General features: G+C 32.5%; 1 long non-coding RNA gene across 1 annotated transcript; it reads right to left on the bottom strand.

The window, feature by feature from the left end:
• Positions 1-7,603: 7,603 nt before the first annotated feature.
• LOC127720233 (uncharacterized) lies at positions 7,604-9,558 on the bottom strand. Its single transcript, XR_007990672.1, has 2 exons — positions 9,499-9,558; positions 7,604-7,967 (listed from the first exon to the last, which is right to left on the bottom strand). It is a non-coding gene; the product is annotated as an uncharacterized LOC127720233 (long non-coding RNA).
• Between the last annotated feature and the right edge of the window lie 5,486 nt (positions 9,559-15,044).

Below are 15,044 nucleotides of genomic sequence, written 5' to 3' on the forward strand. Positions count from 1 at the left end.
CAAGATAATATCAATGGTGAATTTCTCGTACACTTATAAAGAGATAAAATGGGGATATTTTAATAATTAACCTTGTGTTTGTCAAGTGAAAGAAAACCATGAAAAAAAAACAATCTATCAAATTTGAAACATAAGACTTTCGTAATATATTTTTTTTTCTATTTCGAGCAGTTATTTTTCAAAAAGATTTGACAATGTGATAAAAGTGATACCAATCATTATCAATCTTTTATAACTTAGAATTGGAGCAAGAACTTATCGGAATTCTTACATAACACAGTAGTCAACGTGTTAAAAAAATGTGCAATCTATCACAATATTTTACAGTCTGTATGTCTTTGGAATTCGATCGTCTGGTTGGTCTCGTGGTAGCGTACGTGATCTCGTCGAGTGAAAATCAAAAACTGTAAACCAAATTAGTATGTTTCGCTTCCTTGCCGAGTACGAGCATTGCGGAGTATTAGCAACGACTCATTTGCTCGGAATTAAAAAAAGACTGACACCATGCGAAGACACATATTAAAAAATGCAATTCTGCAAGTCGTTGTGGTTCAAAGATTCTTGTTTTCATGTCTTATTAACATTTTGGAATTTTGGGTCCTCAATGCTCTTCAACTTTGTACTTGTTTGGTTTTATAACTATTTTGATCTGAGCGTCACTGTTGAGTCTTATGTAGACGAAACGCGCGTCTGACGTATTAAATTATAATCCTGGTACCTTTGATAACTTTTGACACCACTGGGTCGATGCCACTGCTGGTGGACGTTTCGTCCCCGAGGGTATCACCAGCCCAGTAGTCAGCACTTCGGTGTTGACATGAATATCAATTATATGGTCATTTTTATAAATTTTCTGTTTACAAAACTTTGAATTTTTCGAAAACTAAGGATTTTCTTATCCCAGGAATAGATTACCTTAGCCGTATTTGGCAACAACTTTTTGGAATTTTGGGTCCTCGATGCTCTTCAACTTTGTACTTGTTTGGCTTTATAACTATTTTGATCTGAGCGTCACTGATGAGTCTTATGTAGACGAAACGCGCGTCTGGCGTATTAAATTATAATCCTGGTACCTTTGATAACTATTAACATCTTTTATTAATATTATCGTCCTGAGTATGTATGTAATGGTCGTCGCTGGACGTAACGTAGTTCATCAATCAATTATTTTTAATTGTTGATTTATTTCCAAAAAAAACGACAATGCCGTGATAGTTTGTTGAGATACTGTATGTTTGTAGTCGAAAACAAATACGCTGGTTCTGTTCTCTCCCTTCCAACATACGGGTATCTGAGTCACTCTTGTTGGCCCAATATTGGTAAGTACCAAAGAGATACAAAGGACAGTCCATTGTTATTGTTCAGACATAACAGAAAAAATCTATTTCTTATTCAAAATGAATTTTGGTACTCTTGGTCTTGACAAAAAAACCGTTGATTTCAGGCGCTCGTTATTCTGAAGTTAATTTAAAATAAGTCCGTGTTGGTATCACCAGCCCAGTAGCCATCATTTCGGTTCAAGCGTGAAAATACGGATATGGGTTGATTGAAATTTGCTGTTATATATATAAATTTTTGATATTATTAAAAGTGCAGGAATATATCTCTCTCATGCAAAGAGCTGGTTCCTTGATCGGATTTGGCTGTTCTTTGTGTCCTTTTTTATTTGATCAGCTCCTCAGCGTTTGTATTAGGTTTAGGATTTAAATATTTTGGCCTCGAGCATAACTTAAGAGACATTTACTTGTCGAAATGCGCATCTGTTGCAGTAAAATTTGTACGTTTATGTTAATAAACTGAATGTTAATACGCATGGTATGAGACAAATAAACTTGATTTTAAGCGCTCATTATTCTAAAATTATCTGTATCGATATTTCAGGGTAAACGGTTATACTTAATCTTCCATAGGCGACTATACCAACATTTTCTAAATCTCCTTTATTTATAATAAAAACCTGGACAAAAAGTTATGTGTGATATTATTAATTTGTTTTTCTGTTTTTTAAATTAAAGTCAAATGGCATCATGACCATCTTCGCACGGAGCTTGTTAAGGGTATCCGTGCCCACCGTCTTTATACATCAAATTTATGAAAATTTGGAAGCCTTATCGAATAATCCTCAAGAATTTTTTTAATGTGTTTCAAAATTTATATCGTAAATATATACACTGCAGTTATTCATAAATGAATAGAAAAATATATTATACCCTTACATCCAATCACAGCTCTCCTAAGTTGACTTCTTTCACCTGCCTTGGGTACAAGAAAGGCTAATCTAAAGCTAGGAAAATGTAATACTACTTTTTTTCGACAAAGATACGCATGCTCTGTGACAAAATAAACATTTGATTGTAGGATCTTGTTATTCTAATGTTATCTGAATCGATGTTACAAATAATGACATATGTTTGAATGACACTTTTCAACGTCTTTTCTCTTCAACTCTTAGCTGTTATAGTCTGTGATTTGTTCATAACAGTATTAAAATAAACAGTTGAATATACTTATAAGTACAATGTGTCTTTTCGCTTTTCTCAGTTTTTAGACTGATATTTTAAGTTTTCTGTTTTATTGAAATGCGATCGTGTTCAGCTATCAAAATAAAAGGCAATATTCAGATATAAACGTTGAGGATGAAAAATAAACCGAGCTCTTATTCATAGGACTAACCATATGAATTATCCTAAAATCGTTGATGTTAACATGTCACGTGCATCACGACTGGAAATATATATATAAAAAACCTATTTATCCTCCTAAATTTACTTGATATTATTTAATCAGTATTACATTATATTAGAAATAATATATGTATAAAGTTTAATCAAATCAATTTGATTGTCATTAAACATTTACAGAATGTTTGTAACAATCCAAATTTAAACAAACAATAAACAACAAAATAACAACAAAACAGAGTACAAAAAAACATAAGTGATAGATTTAAAATATTCAATAGCCATGTCACAATGTCACAATGAGACATCTGCCCTCAGTTTTAATGACCTTTAAGGTATAAAACCACTAATGCATAGCCCCATTGCTTTCTATGTTAAATTCTGCAATTTCAAGCTTTAATGGTTACTTTGTCTTAAGTTCAAATAAAGTGGCAGTTATTTCATGTCAAAACTGTACCTTATCCTGACTTGTGCTGAAAAAATCAACATACCTTTAATTGCATATTAGAGCGTACTGGTTCGCGGAAGTTTGATAGTACAAAAACAGGAACTTCTGATCTGAACAACAGGCCAAATGAGCCCTCCTATTAAAATTTCATATACTTCTTTATTTTTCAAATAAAACTTTCAACAAAGGTCCTACAGTCATCCCAAGTCAACAAGCTTTCATTTGATACAAAAACTACCCAAATATTCCCACTATTGACACAGATACAGCTATGCGTAGGAACTATTTTGTTTAAAATATGTACTACGTTCTTGTATGTTCTTTCTGACCGGGCCTGAATTAGTGGTTCTATACCTATAACAGCACCAAACTTGTTATATTGACTTCTGCTTGACTTAATTTCCTTCTATGATCTATTTCTAGCATAGAAAAACACATCAAGCTTTTGTCAAAACACTATATCACTGAATTCAAGCTCAAATTAGACTGGTAGTAGCATATGCGTTAAACAAAGAAAACTACATATGGATACTAATAGTGACAGATATGACACTTTTTCATTTTTTACCAGTTCTGATTTGTTAATATTTACTCAAATAACAGTGTTCTCATCTATATGTCTTATTTTTATCAGAGATTCTTCCTTGAATATAAATACAGTGGTCAAAACATAAAATATAATTGATAATTTTGTCCCCCCTTTTTTCTACATGTTGGAAAAGGAGAGTGATTTGGTAAAAAACCATACTTTTATGTATAAACATGGATCACCAAGAGTAATTTATGTATCTCCAAGCTAGACAACTTGCTAAAATGGTTATAAAATGCATTTCAAGTGAGAATTTGGAATTCCTATATAAGTATACACCAATTTTCCTTGAAATAAATAATTCACTATGAAAGACAATAAAACATGAACACTCACTAGATAATTTGACCAAAAACAATATTTATACTGCAAACAAGTCATAATATACAAGTCTCATTGGTTTCAGTGTAAGATACTCCAAAAAATAAAATTTCAGGTAAAATCTTAACTGTGTGCATGCTAAATGACCAAAAAAGGCTAAAATATCTTAATGTAGCAATTTGAGGGTTGTAATTTGACACTAACATAATTGTTACATAAAAAAAATAATGTAACATGATTTCTGACAACGAATGTGACCAATTTTCACTGTAAAGGGTATGATTTCTAAAAATAGAATTTCATATGCCTGTCAGTAATAGGTATAAAACCACTAATTCATAGCCCCATTGCTTTCTATGTTAAATTCTGCAATTTCAAGCTTTAATGGCTACTTTGTCTTAAGTTCAAATAAAGTGGCAGTTATTTCATGTCAAAACTGTACCTTATCCTGACTTGTGCTGAAAAAATCAACATACCTTTAATTGCATATTAGAACGTACTGGTTCGCGGAAGTTTGATAGTACAAAAACAGGAACTTCTGATCTGAACAACAGGCCAAATGAGCCCTCCTATTAAAATTTCATATACTTCTTTATTATTCAAATAAAACTTTCAACAAAGGTCCTACAGTCATCCCAAGTCAACAAGCTTTCATTTGATACAAAAACTACCCAAATATTCCCACTATTGACAAAGATACAGCTATGTGTAGGAACTATTTTGTTTAAAATATGTACTACTTTCTTGTATGTTCTTTCCGACCGGGCCTGAATTAGTGGTTCTATACCTATAAACGGGGTTTATCATCTTATTGTTCATCATCTAATTGTATATCATTAAATAGATTTTGTCTGATATTCTTGTTTACCTTGCAATTCAGAATTAAGTGAGATTCATCTTCGATGACTTTGCAGATTTTGTACAATCTTTTATTTGTTCTCGAGGAATTTTAATGTAACGACCATTTTCTATTTCAAGACCATAGTAACTTATACGAAATTTTGTAAAAATATTTCTGATAGAAAAATCATTAAACAATAAGTAAAAATTGCTTCAAGTGAAGGTTTTAGCTTTTTATACAGAAAAGGTTACTCTCGTCGATTTTTTTCTATTTTTCTTTTATATATATCTTTATTATAGTCATTCATTACATCGGTAATGTTCTTACAGTTGGCCACTTTGTCTTTAAGGTTATTGGTTGGTAAGACGTTCTTAGCATATATATACCAAGAATAACCACTTTGTCATACTGTATAGTTATTATTAGTACACATCATTGAAAGTTATCCATTATATACATGTAGCAGTGTCATGTATTTGTTAAATGTACATGTAAGAACAAGTAATAATACAGTCATGTAGTCTTTAATTATCTATCAATTTATGTAAAATGTTTTTCATGTTTTACAGCATTCATCCCCTATTTTTGTATATTGAATGCAACTAAATTCAGATAATAAAAGATCTTTACCAAATAATCCTGCACATGCTTTTCCTATGGTATGGTTAAAAAAAAGTCAACTAAAAATTAAAAAAAAGGATCAATTTAAAAAATTATACTTTAATGAAAGTATTAGGTAACCATTAACTGTTTAATATTCTTCAAATAATTTCGAACTAAGCAATTTATTTAAAAAAAAACATCCCGCAAATCCAGTACAAATTAACAGAGACATATAATACAAGAGATTCGCAACTCATAGTCGAATCTAAGTAACGGCCAATTAGTTACTTTATACAAATTACCCAGAAATTAGATTTTTCCGTTCCTGATTGAAATATCAGTAAATTTCCTTAAATTCTGGATTTTCCAATAACATCTTTACGAATTCCATATGTTTTTTAGTTTTATTTCAAGTTTTTTTTTTTTTTTTTTTTACAAAAACGATTTTAAGAGTTCAAATTGGAAAGATACAAAGACGACACTTAGTCTAACTTAAAAAAAAACATCCGCAGTTCTATATAAAAAGTAAAATAACATAAATACCGAGCTCCAAGGAAATTTCAAAACGGAAAGTCCCTTATCAAATGGCAAAATCAAAAGCTCAAAACATCAAACGAATGTAAAACAACTGTCATATTCCTGATTTGGTACAGGCATTTCCTATGTAGAAAATGGTGGATTAAACCTGGTTTTATTGCTTGCTAAAGCTTGTACTTGTATGACAGCTACAGAGCATTCCATTATACTGGCCACAATCTGTGAGCAAAACAGCAGACATTATAGGTACAAAATGTCAAAAATTGGGATACAGCAGTCATTATGCTATAATCCTCACAACTATAAAACAAACAACTATGTCAACAAAAAAATAAGAAATAGACACTCTGTAGACAAAGCAAATAAGCAAAAATGAAAGACAAAAAAATGACAAAGCAAAATAACACAATGGCGGGATGTATAAATAACGAGCCACGCCAAAAAAGATATTATCAAAATATGGAATAAACAGTCAAGGTTAAAGATATACAGAGACAAATAAAAAGAACATTATAACACGTTATGAAAATGCTAAACAACGTCAGTACCTATAATCTATACTTCAAGACCATCATGTATTATTTGTCAAGTTGATACGGAATATTTATCAACATGGTCTTGGTATCTTCCGATGAACTTTTTTTTAGAAAAAGGACGAGACGTTCTTTGACATAACCCAGGTTTTTCAACTCTCTGCCAAAACACTGGTGACGTTTTATAAAGTCTGATTAGCAACTGCTAGCTCTTGAATATCGAATGAGTTGTGAAATGTATATCCCATATGCAGGTGAAGTTAGTATATTGCTGCTGAAATTTATAATTTCAAAATTAAAATCGTCTCGTTTGTCATAGATTCTGGTACTGAGATGACCGTTTATTCGAGGTATAAGTCTAAAAATGACACAGAGGAAGCCTTGTCTGTTGTTTCTTTAATTTCTAGTTCTGTGGGGTATGTTAATGGAACCCAATCAGAAAAGCTTGGATTATAATGGAAAAAACATCATCAATACATCTGAAAGTAAAATTAAATGATCTGGTTTCTTTGATCTTCTTCTTAAAAGGAATGTTTATGTTGAACGAAGCAAATTTAAGTTTTATCTCAATTAAATATGAATTACCTCTCGTTCTAAAAAAATCTGTTCTTTGCCTTCCAGATTAAGAATGTTCTGCGTTTAACGTAACACTTCAAATTAGTACATTTTGTACCTTATAACCTCAATAAGGATTACTACCTTTTCAATTGTGTGTGTCTGTTTGTTACCAAAGAAACTAAATGACCAGAAATGTGGGTTTCATATCTGTGGTAATACACTTGATGTCATTTCTTCAAATATGATTCATTTATCAGGTATCCAACTCTGAACATATTGTACAGAGTATAACATGTACAAGACTTCCGATTGAAATAATTATGTTTTCGTAAAGTGTTTACCTTTTTGAAGTAATCTCATTGTGTTCCATGATGGTCGGATATTTTTATAAAGAAATGCTCGACTAGCTATAGTAAAGTACAACTTTACATTACTTAATCGCAAAACTGATTGCTATTCGGCTCTGAGCAAGACTTATAAAAAAAATAAATATCAAATATCATATCGACAAAAGTCTTCTTTTATTGAAAACAATATATTATACAAAGTAATAGGTATGATTATACTGAATTCATACAACACATTTTTAGTATTTTTTATTCTGATTGAGCCATTGAGACACAAAAGATCTGGCAATGTTACCAGTAGCATATCTCTGTACAATTCCTTGGTACTGTTTGGGGACGTATTTCATCCAAAATCGGGGATCACCATATCCTGACGACAAAATTCCTCTAAAACCACCTATTCCCACGGGGCCATATCCACCGCTCGCTGCTATGTTGTTGACTAATAATAGCACTGCTACGACCGCAAATGTGCACTTGACGTTCATTTTACAGCTGTGTTATGGATACTACAAAAGAATTATCAATGAATTGTAGTTGTACTATAACTGGAAGTTCCAATGCGAATACGTATTTATAAATAAAAAAACAATATTGTTACTCTATTATCTAAAATGGGATGTCGCTATATATTCTTTTTTTTAGCAGTGAACCTAGCATTAATTTAGCTAGTTTTGAAACACACTTGAACACAGTATCATAATGTAATCGTTCAGCATGACACAGCGTTTATGGCAAGCCGATCTTGCTAAAACTAGCATGTTTAAGCCGTTTTTTGGAGGAAAAAATTACACACGTAGAATCATTAATAAAACACGCCGAGAAAAAAAACACACACACACACACACACAAACAAACAGAAAAACTTCTACAAACAAACAATGAGAAGTACAAATTAATCTTTTAGATTTCATAAAAACGCACTGAGATTAAACCAAAAGTGCATTGGACCCCTTATGAATTGTTTCTATTGTAATTTAGAGAAAAAAATAAATACCAAAATGAGTTTCAAAAAATATTTCGTTTTTTTTTTTTTTTTTTTTTTTTTTTTTATGTAATTGCAATATGTAGCTGTTTTTTTTGTGTTGTTTTTTTTTTTTTTTTGGTATTCAAGTCGAAAAACTTGTTAGTACCAATAAAGATAAACACATTAAAAAAAAACCTTATATCCTTATTCGAAACAGTTTCTGCGAGTTAACTGTTAACACTGCAGATTTGAAAACAAAAGGGTTTATTTTTTTAGTTTAAACATATTTTATTTCCTCAAAGCAAAAAAGGATCAGACACAAGTAAAACATACTTATAAAGTCTTCTCCACAATACAATATATATAACAGTACAAATTGAACATGAGCATGCATCATATAATATAAACAACATAAGTCCAACTCGCAGCCTTCGGGAAGCCAGCTGAGACCATTAAAAAGAATAGCCCTTTCATTTAGATAGAAAGGGTTTATTTTGTGTAACAGATAGAAAATGATAACTACTTATACAGTGGGATATGCATTCAAAGAAATATTTCAACACACAAAGTAGTGCGCAGCAAGGTTTGAATAAAAGATTGAAAAATGCGACATATCTTGAAAATCTTTTAAAATAAATTCAGACATTAAATTCTTCCAAACCCCAAGGGAGAAATCTGGAGTGTCGTCAAAATATTTGCATTAACTGTCTACAAGGACAAGAACAGTTGAAACCTCCTCTTGTTGATAAGGCTTCACACTATATTTTATATAAATGTATAGCTATAAAACTCACGCAGAATTTTTTTTCGTATGTAGAATTACAATAAAGATGTTAAAATCTTATGATTAATACAAGTAATATTGTAGTATTTTACAATAACGTTTTCGAATTAAAGCAAGATGTGTATGCTGATTTGCCAGAAGTGATAGATAAAAAATATAAAAAGAGGAGAGAAATAAATAATCAGATTTAACAAACTGTAGCGGTAGAAATTAATAGAAAGAAAAAGATAAACAGCTTGAACAATTAATCGTCTTTTATATCTGAACATTACATTTCAAATAGTCTTACCTGTTCTGCCCGGTTTGAAATGAGGAGATGATATCAATGGTGCATTTCTCGTGCATTTATATATAGATAAAATGGGGATATTTCATTAATTAATTGTGTACGTCAAGTGACAGTTAACCATGAAAAAAATATAAAAAATAAACACTCTATCAAATCATGAAACATTAGTCTTTCGTAACAACTTTTTTTAAATTTTGACCAAGTATATTTTCAAAAGCTTCGACAATGTGATAAAATTATATTAGTCATCATCAATCTTTTCGTTATTAGATTTAGTGAAAAAATTTAATCAGAACTCTTACATAAAACAGTATTTCACGTGTTAAAAAAAGTGCAATCTATCAATTTGACCGACTAGCTGGTCTCGTGGTAGCGAGCTCTCGTCGAGGTCAAACCCCAGATTGTAAATCAAACTAGAATTTGCCGCTTTTTCCCCTAGTACGGGCATTGGGGAGTATGAGTAACAACTCATTTGCTCAGAGTCAAAATAATGACTATTACCTTTGATAGACGCATATAAAATTTAATTCTGCCCGTCGTTCTAGTTGAAAGATTCTTGTTTTCATATCTTATTAACCATATTAACATGTTATCATCCCGAGTATGCATGTAATGTTCGTCTCTGGACGTTAGGCAGTTCATGTATCAATTAATTTGAATTCTTGATTTTTTTGTTTGAAAAACGACACTGTCGTAAAAGTTTGTTGAGATACTGTTTGTGTCTAAACAATTATAACAATTATAAGTAAAAGTACGGCCTTCAACACGGAACCTTGGCTCACACCGAACAGCAAGCTATAATGGGCCCCAAAATGACTAGTGTAAAACAATTCAAACAGGAAAACCAACGGTCTAGTCGAAAACAATACTCTGGTTCTCTCCCTTCCAATATACGGGTATCTGAGTCGCCCTTGTTGGCCCTTTGTTTGTGAGGGCCTTTTATGTCTTTATGTCCTTTTTGATTTGATAAGCTCCTCAACGTTAGCAATGATTTTCACATGTCACGTGCAACACGACCGGGACTACAAAAAAGCCTACTTATCCTCTTATATTCACTCAATATTTAATGAGGGTTCAATCCTTAGTGTTTCATTGCAATGTTAATGCAAATACTGATTCGTTCGTTTTCTTTTTATTATTGTGTTTTGTCTGTCTTCTACTTGTATTCTTTATCAAATCATTGAAATTGTTGATATTCCATCCAATCATTCTAATCGAAAGAAACAGGTGCTTTAATTTAGAATTTTTCCAAAAACAAAAATACAGAATCCCAAGAAAATTCACAAAAAGGAAAGTCCCTTAACAAATGGCAAAATCAAAAGCTGAAACACATCAAACGAAAGGAAAACAATTGTCATATTCCTGACTTGGTACAGGCATTCCCTTATGTAGAAAATGGTTCATTAAACCTGGTTTTATAGCTAGCTAAACCTCTCACCTGTAAGACAGTCGCAGGGAAAGCTATTGTTTTCTATTTTGAGTATTTCAGTAAATGTGTCTTTTTTTTGCAGGGAATTATTATTTTTCCATTTTTAGCAACAAAAATCAACAACTTTTAAAATCACTAAGGTAACAAAGAGTTTCACACAGTCATAAACTAGCATAGCACGACACAGTCATAAACTACCATAGCATGACACAGTCATAAACTACCATAGCACAACACAGTCATAAACTACCATAGCACGACACAGTCATAAACTACCATAGCACGACACAGTCGTAAACTAGCATAGCACGACACAGTCGTAAACTACCATAGCACGACACAGTCATAAACTACCATAACACGTCACAGTCATAAACTACCATAGCACGACACAGTCATAAACTACCATAGCACGACACAGTCATAAACTACCATAGCACGACACAGTCATAAACTACCATAGCACGACACAGTCAGACGAACAGACTGGTATAATTACAAGTTGTTAAAACACCTATATATACATGTACATGTATCAATAACATGACATTTTTATTTGTGATTTTTAAGTACATGTCTTTTTATGCCTGTCTGTGTTATTGTGACACATTTAAGTCTTTATGGATCAGATATTTTTATCTTTTACAGATTGTTAACGTCCAGTGGCGAATCCAGGAAGGGGGTTGAACCCCCCTTTCCCTTTCGTTTGACAACTAAGGCTTTTGTATGGGGACATATGATTGGAACCCCCCTTTTTATATGACTTGCATGTGTTGGAACCCCTTCTTAAAAATGGCTGGATTCGCGCCTGAACGTCTACACAAATTATGGTTCGACGAATAATGCATGAAAAAGCTGGAAACGTTGATTTCGTCGATGCATATGATTTGAATCCTTTTGAAATTCATGCAATTCCCTTCTATTAATTTGAAAGTGATCTTCACATCAGTGAACATGTATTAAATGAAAATAACGTTTGTTAAATTTCGTGTGTCCGAAGTTTTTCTGGATTTACTTTCAAGAAGAACGATCACCCTCCCTCCTCCACCACCCCCCCCCCCCCCAACCCCCGCCCCCCCCCCCTTTTCCCCCCAAAAAAAATTGAAAGCCATGCAACTAACTGCTAGAAGTCCTTTGTTAAATTATGTTGATTAATGTCATTTTGTGTAGTTTATTCTGTTACCTATTCTTACATCGGACTCGGACTTCTTTTGAACTGAGTTTTGCGGTGTGTTTATCTATTCCACATTGGCTAGAGGTATAGAGGGAAAGTTGAGAATTAACAAACGTGTTTAACCCCGCCGCATTTTTGCGCATGTCCCATTTCAGGAACCTCTAGTCTTTGTTAATCTTGTGAGTTTAAAAAAAAATTTGGTTCATTTGTATGTTTCAGAGTTTAGTGTGACGTCTATTTCACTGGAATAGTATACAGTTTTGTTTAAGGGTCAGCTCCGGGTGCGGTACTTTGGTAGAAAACCCATTGATGGACTTGGGCTGTTTTCTTCTCTTTTGTTGGGTTGGTCTCTTTGGCACATTCCCCGTTTCCATTCTCAATCTAAGGATGTATAAATACCTGGCAACTTGAGGAGCTATATGAGCAAACCCTATGGATCTAAAAAGAAAAGCCAAATGCATCTAAGGTAACCTTTACCTGAGGGAGTTACAACCTTAGATCCTAATAGTTTCTTATTTTAAGCTGATACGTGTTTTATAAAAATAGGAGATGTGATTATGATTGGCAATGAGACAACTGCAAGTATACATTAAGACCATAAGAATTACATGGATAGATTTTTTTTCTTGGGTTTTTATCACTTGTATAAATATTATAATGTTCCATTCGCCATTTCCTTATTTTATATTATTTGTTAAATTCAAGTATTTAGTAAGATCATATGAAAGCAACCAATCAATCAATCAATCAATTAATCAGTCAATCAGTAATGAATTGAAGCAAATAAGTTAAATTATATTGAAAAAGTGAAATGGCACGACTTCCTTTTTAACTCCCCTCGTGGATGTCTTTCATACATAACCCGTCTACAGATGGGGGTCAAAATATCTTTCTACCTTTCTGTGGATTCTGATATAGTTTTTCTATTTAAATTCGACAGAAGTTAATGTTTTTTTCAATTTTCCCAATGTGAATTTGAGTTTTACTAAATAAACCAACAATGAATATTGCATAAGACGAAAAAAGCCATATTATGTAAAATATAGATAGGAAAAATCACTTTTGGTGTCAGGAGACAGCGCGTTTTTTTTTGTTTTTTTTTTGTTGCGTAACCTTTCATTGTTCACATGTTTTGATAAAGTAATGAGTTATATAGCACATATTTGCGTAGTTTTTTTTATTGTTTAGGACTTTGTACCATTGCATAAATCAACAAAATATTACAAAACAACACGATTAATAGTTGTATAATTTACCTTGAGTGTCACGTGGCATCTTTTAAGTGCGGCTTCGATAAACATTCACATAGAAATTTATTTTATTTGAAAACATAGGACTTTAACTTATATAATGAAAAAATAAAAGTTACATAAAGATTAATTTACACTGTTGCCAAAAATAGCACCGAAAGTCAATAAGTATGTACATGTAGGATTAAGATTAAACATGAGCTGGTCAAAATCTAAGAATTACACTAATCGTGTCGGAAATTTAGATTTTTCTTTTTTACGCGTTTGTGTGCCCTTTTCGCTCGTGAATTTTAAATGGTTTGAAATGTGAATGTAGACACTAACTATAATATGATACAGGTCTTTAATATCACACACATCTTTTTATCTATATGTGTATTATCCTGCGTTTTAAAATTTTCATATTTAAAAGCAATAAAAGTAAACGATAAAACAGAATATTTTAATCAAGTGAAAATTTTCTTCACTCCTGGATTCGCTTTAAACCTTTTGAAAAGATAAACGATACAGATCTGGAAGCTATAATTTTCAAAAAAGGGGTGACAAGGAAGGGAAAAATGTACCTAAACGAATGGGGACTGGGAGTCAAAAGATAAAGAAAAAAATGTACCAAAAACACAAATATTCGGCCATAAGGAATCCTGGACATCTAGTGCGTCTGGAAGAGCAACTGCCTACATTATAGTCACGTGATTATAGTAGTCGAGTTGAAACATTGGATCAACTGCTTGTGCCTAAGTTTATCGATATAGGTCTTTACTATTTAATAAGTACATTTAAAAGTAGGATAGCAATTTATATAATCTTAGCCCAAAGGTTGACTGGGGTACGGAAATAAGTTCCTCCCTGGTCTTCTCTCGTCCGACAATAAAACTTTTGCCAAAGAAAGGCGTACTTTTGTCTGCGCGGGATATATCCGATCGAAATGGGTACGTTAAATCAGATGTCTCGTGAATGGTGAGTGGCGAGCTATCGGCTCGTTCATGAAACCTAAGGCTTGAAACCATTATATGAGGGGTTTATCTATGAGGGGTACACAGGTAGCCTGCTGCCCCCATTTCAAGCATACCCTAAGTTGCGTGTGGCAGTAAAAATTTCCAGCCATTCACTCCGGTCAAACATACCTTGAAAAATTTATATTTTATTGTGTGTCTTTTTATGTTGTTATACCACTGTATCTGGTTAGGGTGAAGGTTGGCTCCTGTTAAAACGTTTAAATCGCTGCATTAGTATGCACCTGTCCTAAGTCAGGAGCCTGTTGTTGTCGTTTATTGGTGTGGTTCATAAGTGTTTCTCATTTCTCGTTTTTTTATATAGATTATACCGTTGGTTTTCCTGTTTGAATTGTTGCACACTAGTCTTTTTGGGGCCCTTTATAGCTTGCTGTTCGGTGTGAGCCAAGGCTACGTGTTGAAGGCCGTACTTTGACCTATAATTGTTTCCTTTTACACATTGTGACTTGGATGGATAGTTGTCTCATTGATACTCATACCACATCTTCTTATTTATACTTGAAGCACCTACCTATTGTATTTATTGTAAATTTGATCTCTCCCTGAATATGCATGAAATATTTGCCACTGGAATTTAAGCTAGCAACAAATAATCAATATACAATATGGAAAAAACATCGAACTGCAATTTTAGCAATTTTATATTTAACAACAACGCAAGAATGATGACCCATTTATAT

Source organism: Mytilus californianus, unplaced genomic scaffold (assembly GCF_021869535.1).
Source record: "Mytilus californianus isolate M0D057914Y unplaced genomic scaffold, xbMytCali1.0.p SCAF_11, whole genome shotgun sequence".
Lineage (NCBI taxonomy): Eukaryota > Metazoa > Mollusca > Bivalvia > Mytilida > Mytilidae > Mytilus > Mytilus californianus.